The sequence below is a fragment of the Vulpes vulpes genome, unplaced genomic scaffold (assembly GCF_048418805.1).
Source record: "Vulpes vulpes isolate BD-2025 unplaced genomic scaffold, VulVul3 u000000644, whole genome shotgun sequence".
In the NCBI taxonomy this organism is placed as follows: Eukaryota; Metazoa; Chordata; class Mammalia; order Carnivora; family Canidae; genus Vulpes; species Vulpes vulpes.
The window spans coordinates 143,764-158,824 of record NW_027325787.1 but is presented as its reverse complement, the minus strand read 5'-3'; the positions used below and the strand labels follow the sequence as shown (position 1 = coordinate 158,824).

Sequence of the window (15,061 nt, the reverse complement as noted above, 5' to 3'; positions counted from 1 at the left end):
ACACAGCTTGTTGTCTACTAGTATCCATTTCCTTTTAATCATAGAACCCCGGAGCTTTATTTTATTATTTTTTAAAGATTTTATTTATTTATTCATGAGAGACAGAGAGAAAGGCAGAGACACAGGCAGAGGGAGAAGCAGGCTCCCTGTGGGGAACTCGATGTGGGACTCAATTCCAGGACCCCAGGGTCATGACCTGAGTCAAAGGCCGACGCTCAATGGCTGAGCCCCCCAGGCGTCCCAAACCCCAGAGCTTTAGCTGAACGCTGCCTGCCAGCCATGGCTAAGTGACTAAGTTCTGGCTAATAGATGAACATGACAGGGGCTATACGACTTTAGGGTTTTGCCTTTAAAACAAAGGAAAAAACCCTTCATAGTGGTAGTGAGCTGCCTATCCAAATGTGGGAAACACACCAGGAGGTAATAGAGCTACAAGGTTGAAAAATCCTGCCTCAACAAGGCTCGTTCCCTAACCATATCCCACCCTCCCTGGTCCCACCACCAGATTGTCTATCATCTTAGGCTGGGAGATAAACAAACTTCTCTTTATTCAAGTCATTGGTCTGATTTGATCTCCATTAGATCCAAAAATGTTCCAGTAGAAGTGGTTTACATTCTGATGATGTACATTACTAGTGACCTATTGTATTAAAAACTTCCTTTTTCTTAGTAGGATTAGGATAAGGCGAATTGATCTAATTCATTGCATCCTTAGATTTAAAAAGGAAAACAATACATTTTTTAGCTTCCCCAGTGGCCATCTCTGTATTAGTGTCCAGTCCTGGAGTGGACATAACCCTGTTGAGAGCACATGAATTAAGTGCAGTGATTATCTTCCATATGGAGATAGAGCAAGTTCATACACACTGGGGCTGGCTGGCTGCTCTGTCCCCAACTGGAGACATCTAAAGCCATTGTCACAATGGAAAGGGAAAAGTTTCCATTCCCAGGAGGATTTTCTTCCCAACACGACTGAACGCCATGTGAGCATCGTAAAACTGGGGCCTTCCTGGTCATTTTCTCCAGGACCCCGGCCCCCAAAGCTCCCCGCCATCTGCACGACGGAGTAGAACAATCCAGGAAAGGCAGGGCCCTCATTAGCTGGCTGGCATCCTTGCAGCTCTGTGCCCAGGCACCTTGCTCATTGGAATGCTTGCTTCCTACAGAGTGCTGAGGTGGCTTAGGGGTTCCACGCAGAGGTGCAGTGTCTGTTTCAGAGCCATTGGTGGATACTAGGGGGGCACAGGGACCAGTTCTTCCTGTGCCACTTTGCGGCCCTGATTGTGCTTAAGGGGACAATCCTGCCACTACTCTCTCTGGTCAGTGTGAATTCTGGCCTTGAGGCAAGTCTGCTTATTGGTTTCCCTCTCAAAGGGCGCTTGGAACAGAGTGCTGCAAGGCAGCTGGCCTCTCCTTTTGAGTGGTGGTGGTGCTATCACTGCCAGTCATATGGGGTACACCTTGACGTTGGGCCTTTTGCCCCCTTTTACCTTATGAATTGGATTCTTAAACCTAGCGGTTTAGCGCCACCTTCAGCCCAGGGTGTGATGCTGGAGACCTGGAATCGAGTCCCACATCAGGCTCCCTGCATGGAGCCTGCTTCTCCCTCTGCCTGTGTCTCTGCCTCTGTCTCTCTCTCTGTGTCTCTCATGAATAAATAAATAAATAAAATCTTAAAAAACAAATCATTTTATAACAATAAATAAATAAATAAATAAATAAATAAATAAATAAATAACAGATTGTCAGGTGAGTAGTTCTCAGACTCCTGTAGGCCATGCATGGATCTGATGCAAAGATCATGGGTGTCCCCTATGCTGTTGTGCCGACCACTTCCAAACACATGTCAGGGTCCCCCGGAGTGAACAGGAAGGTGAGCCCTGCTCTAAGAGATTCAGCCCATGAGTTAAGTTTACGGTGGAAAAGGCTCAGCCAAATGATACAAAATTCCTTCCTTCCACAGAGGCTGGAAATTCTGTGGCGCCGAGTCCAGCACAATAAGGAAAAAAGGCCAGGGTAGCATGCGAAAGTCAGAATTCTGCATTCTGCCTAATTGAACCGCACATTTCCTTGGACAGTTTTTCGGATTCTAAAAAAAAAAAAAAAAAAAAAAAATAGAAATAAAAATTCCCCTAAACCCGGTTCTCACATCGATTTGCCGAGTAATCGGTTCCCCAGAAATTCCATTCCATTTTGAGTGTTTTGGCATTCATCGCTAGTGTCTCCAGAAGTTATTTAATTTAAAAATGAAAATTAAACGTAAGCTAGAATTTAAAAACAAGCTGGGTGTGCCCCGAGAGGGCTCGATGTATAAACCTCATCATGCCAAAGAAATGGCCAAAGAAGTAAAGGACATTGCTGCGTAAAAGCACTCAAAAAGGTTTTAAATGGTAGGCAAATTGCTCATTAGGTGACTGGCTTTAGGCTAATTGACCTGGAGTCAATGACATCCAAAAGTTGACACTTTTGTGCCAGGGACACTCTCTCAGGCCTGTATTCATCTTATTTCAGACAAAATTCTAATCAGCTCTCTTATTTGGTTTCCCAGCCCCTGGCATATTAGATGTGAATCAAGCAGGGAGGGAGTGGCGAGAGCCAGGCCACTTTGCCTGGTGAGAAGGCCAGCTGATACCCTGACAGCCAGGAGCGGGGAAGCAGAGGCCAGAGAGAATTAAAATGTAAATATAGGGATTAGCAAATCACAGTAGTGTGGGGCCTGTTCCTATGTGGGTGACCTCCTCCCCTGCCTGCCCATGCCTCTGTGGCTTCTGAGAGCACCTGTGTATCATAATGTGCATGATGCCAGTCATGTCATGACAAATATTTATAACAGGCTAAATCACATGCTCTGTGCTTTGCCCAATTCATTGTTTGGTTATACAGTCCAATTTAGAAGTGTTTTCATCCAAAGGAACCAAATCGTACTCTTGGATGGGGCATCCATTTGAAGGTGCCCAGTTTCCCCCTGCCCTCCGTGAGAAGACTGCCCAGGACACCTGCCCATAGGATGTCTTCCAGGGCTTTCTGAAACTCCACCCCCCATCCCCCGGGCCAAACTACAACAATTCAGTGGTCTGGAAAAATTTCACTTCTAGGAAGTCCTCTTTCCCCCAAATATGTAGCATGACTGAATCCGGTTAACTCTTGACATTCAGGGTAATATGTTCAGGAGGCTTGTGAATAGCCCAAATCATGATGAAATGATGGTGGCTGTGAGTCCAGAGTGGCTTACTTCCTTAGGGTGGTGTGTTAGTCTAGAGAAAGAGAACCACTTGTTTGCTTGTTTGTTTCTGTCTTTCTATTTATAAGTGTTGTTGCTGCAGTTATTTTAAGTCCTTTACAACCAACTTCATTTGTGAGCACACCCGGGGGCATATGGAGAGACCACTACGTCGGGTAATAGAAGATAAGATTCTGCTGCTTGACGTCTGACCGTGGGCCCATCACTGACTTTGAGAACCTCGGTGCTCTCTAATGAGAGATGAGGTTGGGGACACTTGCCCAGCTAATATTATCATAGTATAGTCTTGTCATAGTCAAATGGGATGACCTGTGTGAAAATGCTTGGTAATACCCAACAAATGTAGATACAGAAGTGCAAAGTAAACGTAAGGAGCACCTGCTGTATTGCTGTGGCTCTGCTCCTTACGTTGGTAAAGTACTGCTCATGATCAGTTAAAATAGGTCATCTCTACCCGCCCTGCTAATACCCAAAGGCTAGGCTTTATACTCACCCTAACATCATCTTGAGATGCTTTTATTTTATTTATTTTAAAGATTTTATTTATTTATTCATGAGAGACACAGAGAAAGAGGCAGAGACACAGGCAGAGGGAGAAGCAGGCTCCCTGCAGGGAGCCGGATGTGGGACTTGATCCCAGGACCCCGGGATTATGCCCTGAGCCGAAGGCAGACGCTCAACCACTGAGCCACTCAGGGGCCCCTTGAGATGCTTTTAAAAAGTGACATCCCTTTCACTACTAAGGTGTATTTATCTTTTTTCTGTTTTGCTTTATCTTCAAGATGAGTTGATTATTATCATAGTATGTAGCCAAAAGAATGATTCAATTTGGGGAAGTGATAGGAAATTTTTGCGTATTGTTGGTAGGATGTGTTTGCCATAATCCCCACGAATACAGTAGTGGTTTCTTTAAAACGTGCCAGTTCGGAGTCACGGATCTGCACTTTTCAAGCCTACAATTGATTGTTTAGTGCGAAAATTGTATTCAAGTGAAGCACATCAGCATGCAAATCTAAAGTGTGGCCATTTTCATCTAGATTGAATATTATTAACTAGCCCAAGGGATAGGATGTAATTAAGATTTTGAACAGCTTACTTTTGTCTACTGCCATGAGTAACCTCAACATGTAAAGTGGCGTACTGGTTGGAATAATAGGAAGATGCCCCGATGTGCCCAATATGTATACATTTTGCCTCGTAGGTGTAATAAAAGAATATTTGACTTTTCGCCACTGGTCCAAACATCTGATGAGGGCAGCGATTTGAACTTGAGGCAAATGAGAGAACATTCCGATTCCAGGAAAATCACATTTCTTTCTGAATGATGGCGGATTTCCATCTTGTTAGCCATTCACTCATTCTAATACCTTTTTCCATGGGCTTAGGAACAAAGACCGAGCGGGGCCAGATGAAGCCCTTGTTGAGGGTTTATGCTTTTTGCCTAATTAAAGCTATTGGATTTACAGCCTGCTCATGCAGGCTCTGGTTCGAAGGAAGAACAACTCTTAGCTTGGATCCACTTCAGAAACTTTGCAAGACCTCCCCCTGCCTTTCCCAGAACTGATAAGGCACATGTCCCAAAGCATCTTTCTTTTGGTGCCACTCCATGGTGACTTCTTCTTTGGTGTGAGACAAGATGTTCACTTTTTAAAAATAAATTTAAAAATAAATAAATAAATAAATAAATAAATAAATAAATTTATTTATTTATTTATTTATTTATTTATTTATTTATTTATTTATTAAATAAAGAAACAAAGTTGTCGATTCCTCCCAGGAGAAGTTAATGAGGGGCTCCACTGCCCTGCTGTACTACCTTAAGCGGCTACCCAGCAGGCTGGGTTGGCACACAGCTCATTTCAGCCATCCGTATTTTCAGGTGTACCGCACGTATTTAGTACATCATTTGATAATGCTAAAAAATATTAAAGCAGTGTGAGACTAAAGGAGAAAGAAGATGAATGTTAGCATTCCCCTGGGGTTCATGGGTGAAGGAATTAACACAGCGTGGCACTCTACCCTAGCTGTGTTTGTTTCCATGGCAACAGCTACGTACATGTTTCAGACTATCTACAGTGACACAGTTGCAGAAATAGTAGCTTGCAGGTTTCTGATATCGCATCAGTGGACAGGCAGCACGCACTATATTAAGTAAGTGTAAAAGAATTTAAAATATAGCTCTGATTCCGAGGTCTGTGAGCTCAGCGGAGCCATGCGTCGGGGGTGTCGACATTCCCCTTCCTCACGGCGGCAAAATCTGGGCAAAGTTGAAAGTTGCAAGATTCGAGTCCAACGATTGCCCTTGCTCGGGTAAATACCAAATGAAACAAATGTGAGTGAGTTGCAAAGGTAAGGAAATGGCCTTGGCGGATGACAGGTTTAAGAAGGAGATGGTCAGGGAAGCTAATTTTCGGGGAGGGGGGTTAGTGATGGGCGAGGAATGAAAAGCTCTGGTTGAAAATAGCTGAGTCTGAAAGCAAAGCTAATGGGCAGCAATCCTTAACTGCTGCTGAGTTTATGGCAACTAAGGTCTTTGAATGTATCAGTGTGGACATCGCTTTCGTATAAAAACGATCAGGTGAGGAGCAGAGAGCTTGGTTAGGTGTGCAGTTAGAGGGAATTTGGGGCTCCATTGTCTTTTCTGAATGCTTATGTAAATACCTCTCTTCTCGCGGGGATGACCCTGGTTTGTCTTTGACATTTTGCCGCTACTTTTTGGTACCATTTGCTGGTCTCTCGTGTGTTTATGTTTTGCTGCCACATTGTAGCCTGATAAGACTCTGTGTTGCTTAGACAGCAGCCAAGTAAAGGATGATAGACTTTGTAAGTGTGTGACTTTGCACTCAGATTGTACGGTAATTTGGGAGAAGTGTTCAGATGTGTATTTATTTACGCGTTCGACCTCTGCTTTTGAATAGCAGCCTAGGTATTAGGTTAATGGATTTCAATGTGCACGTTATGATTGCAGGAGCTTTCAAGTATGTTGTAGTTCAATTTATACTGAGTCTTTAATGTCAAAATATTTTTATTTAGGCCCATTATTCAGTTTAAGCTACATTTACCTTACAGTTTTATTATTCATGTATCAGTGAAGAGAATGTAAAATGGCATGGTAATTTAAGCTAATCTATTCATTTGAGGAAGATTCATTTTCTGACCATAGGTGGACTTTTACAAAAAGTGGCATGAGACGTGCAACTCTTTCGGTATGCACGAGACTGTTTTATGTGCATAGGAAACTATCTACGGTGCCCACTGCATGTTGTTCTTCACAGCAGTTATTTGATTAGATGTTAGGAGAGCACCTATTGCAGGGGGAGAAGGGGCTGTGCTCTCTGGAGCTTCCCCAACACCTGGGTATGTGGGGGGCTGGGACCGACTTTGAATTCTAAATCAGGGACCTGAACCCTAGAATATTCAACACCCCAGTGGATAGGTATGATTTGCCTTTCTAAATAAGGTGGTCCAAAATGAAACTAAGGTTGAAGCCTTCTATCTATGCCCATCTGTAGCCTGAGCCTCCAGAGATGGGAAGGGAAGGATGTGTTTTCTATGGGGAGTTTGTGTTTTGGTGGCTTATGCCCAGGGCGGCTCCTTTCTCAGAGGATGAGCCCCCCCTTCCTAAGGCCGCACTCATTTCTGTTTCAGTTGTGGGACACTGGCAGGGGGCGGGCAGGAGGGCAGGTTTGCAGACCTCTACCCCCATGCCCAGCTTCTCTCCATGACAGCTGCAGAAAGCCACCTGTGCTTGTGCCCGTCCCCCTCCGCACCCCCATGCAGAGGAACCAGATACCATTGGTATAAGGTTAATGGATTCATTTGTATAAGGGTTTACATGATTATATGCTATGACACTTGAGGGGCCCTGGAAACTTTGGGTTTGTTAACCTTGGGTTCTGAAACCAGAAATCAAAAAAAGCGTCAATGAACTACTTGGGATGACTGACTCAACTTCCATCTGCTTGGAAGTACTAGAGCAAGCCCTTCCAACCATCGAGATGTTTGGGTTGGTTGGTTGGTTGGTTTTTGTTTATCGTCCTCCAGAAATATTTTCCAGTGTAAACCCCCACACGGAAAACAACAGCAACAACACATCCACCAGTCTATATACCATGTTGTTTTAACTCGTTTTTAGGAATAGAAAAACACATGAATCTAGACATAGAGCCCTAGGCGGAACCAGTCATCCGAATGTAAAATCCTGGCAGTGCTTGTAGGAAACTCAGTTGCTTCCATTTGAAGGTCCAGGAAATTGATTTGGAAAAAAATAAATTTGAGGGATTCCCAAATAGTGGCAGCATGGAATAAGTAAGAGAAAAATGAAGGTACACGCTGATCTTATTACCAATCTTAAATGGTAATAAAATCGCCAGAATAAACGTCCTGCAGTGTTGCTCATTTGGAGTGTCCACTGCCCAAAACTTCTGAAGGTTCTTGGTGATCACGGGGAAGGCTGGCGTCCAGGGCTTTCCCCATTGGTCCCTCTTCAGAGCTCACTCTCTCTCTCTCTCTCTCTCGCTCTCTCGCTCTCTCACTCTCTCGATCCTCTCTCCTTTGACCATCTTACGGTGCTGCTCAAGGGCATTAAATACCATGTCTTGACCGTGCCGGGAAGTTTCTGGGCTTTTGCTCTGGCCACTACCTTTGCCCAGATGCCTTTCCTCCCATCTTTCCAGCTTTAACCTTAAAGAACTCTCCCTTGCACTCTTCAGTGGGATGACTCCTCCATCCTTCATGTTCCCATAACAGTTTCTTTGTCTGCAATCATAGCCCTTATTGCACAATATGAAGACTAGTTGTGTCTGTCCTTAAGTGAGATGTAAGTGTATTAAAGACAAAGGACCATGACTCACGGACTCTTGTAGCTTTTGCCACACCTGAACAGTACTTCAAGCTGTCCTATTTCATTGCATCCTTAACACCTCCTAAAGATATATGTCGTTGAGTCATCTCCAGTGCTTGTGTTCTCTGCTCGAAGAGGGTCTGTGGGATCCTGAGGCTCCTAAGGCTGCGTCTGTCACAGCACCAGGCATCCAGACCAGTTCAGCCTCTTTCAGATGCTTCCAAACTTCTGGCTGTTGGGCATCCTCTAAACACAGAAACCAAGTGAATGGCTGATTTCTGTTTTCATATTTCGAGAATCACAAGATTTTACAGCCAGAAGGAACCTTAAGGAACTGAACTCATATTACAGAGGAGAGAACTGTGAGTCTGACCTGTGAGGGCCTTTTCCAGAGCCACATGGTTGGTTAGCGACCCGGGCATGCGGATCTGGCCGCTAATCTCTCTACATGGTCCCATCTACGGACCCTTCCTGGCCGTGGCCTTGGGTTTCACTTAAGACATCACCAGTCAGCTCGAGCTTTCTGCCCTGTGTTAAGATCGGCTGGCTTTCCCTCTTTAAGCACCATCCTGGGTCGGCAGTCCTGTTACCCACTCCTTGCCCAGGGCTGATACCGCTGGGATAGAATGAAAAACAAAAGTGGGCTTGAGGTTTTTAACTCCGGGGCCCCAGGAGCAGCGCTGACAATTCATTAGCCATCGCCTCCCTGAGGACACGGCAGCTGCTGAACTCGGTCAGGTTCAGAGCCTTAAAAAGAGTGGAAAAAAGAAAGCACATACTTTCCAGGGCCTGGGCACCGCAGAGCCGGGCCAGCTGGGCGCAGCCCCGTGGCAAGAAGATCTCTTCAGTTTCGGAAACACGAGACCCCGGAGCTTGCACACAGGGCGGGGCGGGGAACGTGGCTGCAGCTGGAGCTGATTGGCATTGGGTCTCTAAGCCGCCTTCTGCCGTAGCCCTGTCAGGCCCTGCCCCTCTGGGGTGCCCATGAGTACCTAAGGAAAGAGCCAGCCCGCCAAGTTGACATAAGGAGCAAGCTGTGTGTGTGCGTGTGTGTGCGTGTGCGTGTGTGCGTGCGTGCGTGTTTAAAGCCCTGCATCTGAAGCCCACAAGCTTTTTCAGAGGAACTCCTGGCTTTCTGTGTAAACGTCTACTTCCTCTTGTCCAGAGCTGGCCTGGGAAGGGAATAAAGCGCAATTCGGGTTTCCAAGTTGGAAGCCTGATTAATCTCTCTGCCAGTTACATATGGAAATAAATTAGTAAATGGTCCATCTGGGACTAAACTCCTACAGAGATGATAAATTATCGCCATCATATATGTCAGTGTTGCCGGAGACTGAGTTGTGCTCACCAGGAGCTTGCTGAAAGATAACTGGATGCTCTATCGTGGTCGAAGGAATAAAATTTAAAAAAAAAAAAATTACGAGTAAAAAAAAAAATTTGCCTTGAAATGTTTCTTGGGAGGAGGGTTTGGTGGATGCCAATTCGCTCCTTAGGCTTGCTGCTTCTGCAGCTATTTAAAAGGTGAGTCTCAAGGGCATAGGGAACATTTTGCTTTTATACTTTCAAAGGCCAATACAGTAAGTATTAATTCGTACCAAACGTCTCGATGGGCTGGATAATTCTGTACCGTACAGTAGCATTGCACTTTGAATTGTCATAGCAACTTCGGGTGTCTTTTCTTCTTTAGTCTCAGTGAAGGTGGGGCAAGTCGGCCTCTAATTCTCAATCAGTGGGAAACTGAGGTTTGGAGGGTTAAGTCCCTTACTCCCAATGACTCACATGGCTTAAATGGCAGAACTGGGATGAGCAACCAGATATCGCCGATTCCAAGCCCCTTCCCAGTCCTTTTCCAATTCTGCCACAATCTTGTGTGATGTCAGGACGTTTCTATATCTGGTCATTCGCCCAGCAGCATCAGGAACTAACACATTCTATTTATGCCAGGTTTCTAGAGGCAAAAGCCATATCTTTTTGGTTGTGCAGAGGGTTTTTTCCTTCTCTCATCGGAGATGTCGAGTGCTGGTTTAACGTTTTTCCTCCCGACGTGTCTTAATTTGTTTAAATTGAGGTATAATTGACATATAACAGTCTATTAGCTTCAGATGTACAACAGAGTGATCCAATATTTGTGTACATTGTGAAATGATCACCACAGTGTAAGTCTAGTTAGTATCCCTCACCTTCCACAGTTACACAAAATTTTGTTTCTTCTGATGAGACCTTTTAAGACCTATTCCCTTAGCGACTTTCAATTATGCAGTATTGTCTACTGGTGAACTGTAGTCACCATGTTGCGCATTTCATCCCCATGACTTATTTACGTTGTAACTGGAAATCTGTAGCTCTTGATCCCTTTGCCCCTTTCTTTCCTCTCCCTACTGTGGGGCTTCACTTTTTTTCCTGTGATTAGGGCACACCGCCATCCACATGAATTATTTTTATAAAACTAAAACCACAGATGTCTTCAGGGGCTTTTTAGGTATGGTAACATTTTGCCCCTTTGCAGAATGGCCCGAGGCTACCGTGACATCTAGATTCTTGGGCCTACTTTAAAATTTTCTTTTGTGTCTTCCTCCCGGGCAGAACTGCAGCAGTTAATTCTTGAAGCAGTGGAAGTGCACCCTTCTAGAAAGTGTAGTGGGGAGAAAAAAAAAGTACAGAAAAGCAAACTGGCTTCAGAAATCTTTGAGTCATCGAGTTTATCAGACATAAATTTCTAAACAGATGCAGTAGGTGCCACGGGATGGTCTTCACACAAGAAAGAGAAGCCGCAGGCCCCTAGCATTTACCTGTCTGTACTTGGAAGCCACCTTGTCTCACCCAGAATGCCTTCAGGTTTCTCACGTATCAGCCAGACCTGGTTGTGCCATGTACCTGCCTGGCCTCTCACACTTCCTCACTTCTGGGCCTTTGCTTCAGCTTTTCCATGTTCCCACCTGTCAAAATTCTGTCCAGATCTCAAGGCCCATTATTATTGTGACTGTCTTGATGCAATTCCTTACCTGCTTTCTCCACCCCAAACAGAAAAAAACATCTCCTCAGAAACCAGCTGTTTATTAGAGGAAGTCACACTGCCTATAGTTGTCTGCATATGTGTCTTATCTCCCATAGTGGATGATACATTTCCTTTTCTTTTTTTTTTTTAAAGATCAATTTATTTATTAGAGAGAATGAGAGGAGCGTGCACAAGCAAGGGGAGTGGCCGAGGAAGAGAGAAAATCTCAAGCAGACCCCATGCTGAGCATGGAGCCCTAGGTGGGACTCGATTTCATGACCTCCTGAGATTAGGACCTGAGCCAAAATCAAAAGTCGGGCGCTTAACCTACCAAACCACTCATGTGCACCAAGGACGATATACTTAAGGCAGGGATTTGGTCATCCTCTCTCTTTCTGGCTCTTTGTCCCTCTACAATCCTTAGTTTAATGCTTTGCCTGTTATTAAAGGTTAACACAGGAGATCCCTGGGTGGCTCAGCAGTTTAGCGCCTGCCTTTGGCCCAGGGCTTGATCCTTGATCCATGTGTCGGGCTCCTGGCATGGAGCCTGCATCTCTGCCTCTCTCTCTCTCTCTCTAGGTCTATCATGAATGAATAAATAAAATCTTTAAAAAAAAAAAAAAGGGTTAACATACAGTAGAGTAGCATAGTTTTATTTGACAACTACAGAACAAGTGTCTTTGAATGGGTGGATAAATTAATAATCAAAGGCTTCTAAGAATGACTTGGAAGTCTTGTTAAAACAGATTGCTGGGCCCCACCTCCAAATATTCAGATTCAGTAGATCTTGAGTGGGGCCCAACAATTTGTCTTTCGAACAACTCTCAGGGGATGTTCTGCTGCTGTTTCAGGGACCATAGTTTGAGAATCAGCGATCTACTGAATTTATTTCCTAGTGTTCTCCATGCCGAAGTTCATAAGATAACATCATTCTTTTCATGAGAGAGTCTATTAATTTGTCTTCTCCAAGGCGTAGGCTAAGAAAATATCTTCCATCAGAAATTATTGCGCAACCTATCTCCTGTACCAGCTTTCCTATTTTGTAAGATTATTGGTGAATGGTGGCCCAGTAATTGGTAGCCTAAACATTTAGTGGGATTGATGGGATCTTTTACCTCGGGAGTAGAGCCAGAGGGACTCCTGGGTGGCTCAGCGGTTGAGCTTCTGCCTTCGGCTCAGGGTATGACCCGCATCGGGCTCCCCATAGGGAGCCTGCTTCTCCCTCTGCCTGTGTCTTTGCCTATCTTTCATGAATAAATAAATAAAATCTTAAAAAAAAAAAAAGAAAAGGAGTAGAGCCAGAGTAATTTTATTCGATAACAGAAGAGAGCATCATTGCCTTGCGGCCCGTTTACCTGGTCCGCCCAGTGGATCAAGGCTGGTCCACGTGTTGGAGTGCCGGCCTTGAATGCTTGCTGGTGCTCTGATGTTGTTCCTTTATATAGACAAGTGTTTCTGTGCCAGGTGTAGAGAAGTAAAATAATCTCGTAAATGTCACAATGACCATTGTAGTAAAATAAGATAGTCTCATATCAGTGGCATGTATTTTCAAATTTCTGGGTCCTTTTAAGCCCCACAAGGCAGTTTCAAGAACACTCCATCCTGAAAGACCCAGTGATTTGATCACTTTCCAAGAAATAAGAGGTAACTGTTGCAATTGATTTTTTTTTTTTCCCCTTAAGTCTTACATCTTTTAGAGTCAGGCCAGAGATGACATCCATTGTGTTTGAGAGGGTCCTCTCTCCTCCTCTGCTCTAATCCTGACTCCCTTCTCTTCTTCTCCAGCAGTCACTAGAAGCATCATCTCTTAGAAGACCAGCATTCTTGTGATGATGGAGGCCTGTCTGTCCTGTCTGTGACTGGAGCAATGCTGACCTCGGCTTCCTGGACCCATTCCGACTCAGGTACCCAGGCTCTGTCTTCCCCTGCTCACCTGCACCTCGGGGGAGATTGCACCAAATAAGTGAAATACCAAAGCTGTATTTAAATGCAAATGCAAAATTGATTGTTTTCTTCATCAATTGGTATCCTCCCCAATCTTCTTAATGATTAATTTATGCAGCTGATCAGACTGACAATGTGGTCAATCCAATTTAGGCATTAAGATAATGAAAACATTCAATCACATCTTTATTTAAAATTTTGGTGTGTGTCCTAGACACACAAAGCAAGAGAAACACTGCTGGGAATTGTCATCTAGAAACTACCTTCTATCGTAGTTCCTCTAAATCAGTTTCTTTCCCATAATACCATGTGTTCCTTGATTTATATTAATCTTTCTAATCTTGTACCTTTTGATTGAATTCAGTAAGTATTTCTGAGTGTCTGTTATATGTTCTTGGGGCAGATGGGAATCAAAAAAATATATATAAGACGCAGATCTGTCCTTATAGAGTCACGGCTTACCCAAAAATTCATGACTCAAGGAAATGGCAGATGGTGGTGGTCAGCTTAGGGCCAGGGCTGTGTACTAATTAATGGTAGCTCTCTGGTTTAGGGAATTGAGAGACTTTGAGGATTGGGATTGAAATAATTAGGGAAGAATTTGTGGAAGAGAGAGGGCCTCTGGGGGTGGGGGAGGCCCCCATTTTTTTTTTTTTTTTTGCTGTGGTTGTTTTGGCTGGGTGGAGGAAAGAAGAGCAACATGGTGCCTGGATAAGATGGTGGAAATGAGCCCACTGGGAGCCTGGGCAGTGAGAGCCCTAAGTGTGTGGAGCAGATGGGGTTCAGAAGACCCTAATGCCCTGCCCCAGCCAGAGCCAGTTTCCCCCTCAGAGCCTGGGTGCCTGAAGGTTTCCCTGGGGAAGTGCCCTGCTACAGAGGCACCTTGCTTGGTTGGCAGCTTTCTTCATGAAGGGACCGTGGTCACTGTCATCCCGCCCCTGGCTTGGTTGCTACCAAGCTGGCCTTTCTACTTCTTCGGGTTTATCCACGTCTGGCCTTTGCCTGTCTACCTGATTATTTACTCTTCTCTTACACACCTGCGCTGCACCCCCCCCCCCCCAAGCTCTGCTTGGCAGGTGTGGCTTGACAAGGCCTCAGGGATAAACCAGAGGCCGTGTGAGGTCAGTAGCTCGGTGATTCACAAGGCGCGATTCAGAGTCGGGAAGTTGAAGGGTAGGAGGCAGAAGCCAAGAACATGAGTTTGTAAGTCGATGCTGAGAGTTCTGGAAGCCAGAATTCAGTGAGGGTCCTGGGGCTGGAGCTGGGCCCACAGTCAGGGATGGGGAGCCAAATGCGCTGATTAATTCTGGGATAGCCCAGCAAATCATGCCCATGCCGACCTCTTTTCCACTGCTGCTTTTGGATAAAGCAGTGGTGGCTTTTGCTGCCTTGGGTCTTAAAGATGCTACTGAGAGTTGCCTGCCCAGACTCCTGCCCATCCTGTCAGGCCTGTCCTGGCTGTGATCCACTGGCAGATTCCGGTGCTCCTGCTTTGCTGACCTAGGAGCTAAGGCCTTCCTGGAATCGGAGCCCTGGATCGCCAGCCACCAGGAAGCAGAAGTACTAGAATAAGTCTTTGTGTTCTCCTCCCACTAAAGCCATTGCCTAATTGTGGGCCTTTGTCTTCTGAGGCTAGTCCAGGGATCAGTCAGCGCCCATCAGTCAGGTGTGGCCTGCTGCTTGTTTTGTGTGCCTTGGACAGGCTGAGAGTGGTTTCTACACTTTTAAATGGTTGGGAAAAATTCAAAGTAGGATATTTTGTGTTGCATGAAAATCAAATGGAATTCAGATTGCGGTGTCCCTGAAAAAAGTTATACTGGAACATAGTCCTGTTGATTTGCGGATTGTCTATGACAGTTTTTGCACAAGAGCAGAGTTGAAAAGATGCGTCAAAAATTATATTTACTTTCAGACCTTTTGTGGGGTGGGGGGGTTGTCATCCTAGCAAGTTGCCCAGGCAATTGTGTGACACAAATGTTTGAAAATTTGAGGTGCAGAATATTTTGCCCCATGAGGAAAATAAGATGGAATGAAAGAT

General features: G+C 45.0%; 1 protein-coding gene across 3 annotated transcripts in view; it reads left to right on the top strand.

Annotated features, from left to right (window-relative positions):
* LOC140593697 (forkhead box protein N3) overlaps positions 1-15,061 on the top strand; it is a 248,655-nt gene that overhangs the window by 99,271 nt on the left and 134,323 nt on the right. For 2 of the 3 annotated variants that reach the window (XM_072745586.1, XM_072745583.1), the window contains exon 2: positions 12,865-12,983. The gene's annotated coding sequence lies outside the window, so the exon portion shown is untranslated. The remainder of the gene's footprint in view (positions 1-12,864; positions 12,984-15,061) is intronic. The other variant, XM_072745584.1, reaches the window with a different exon arrangement.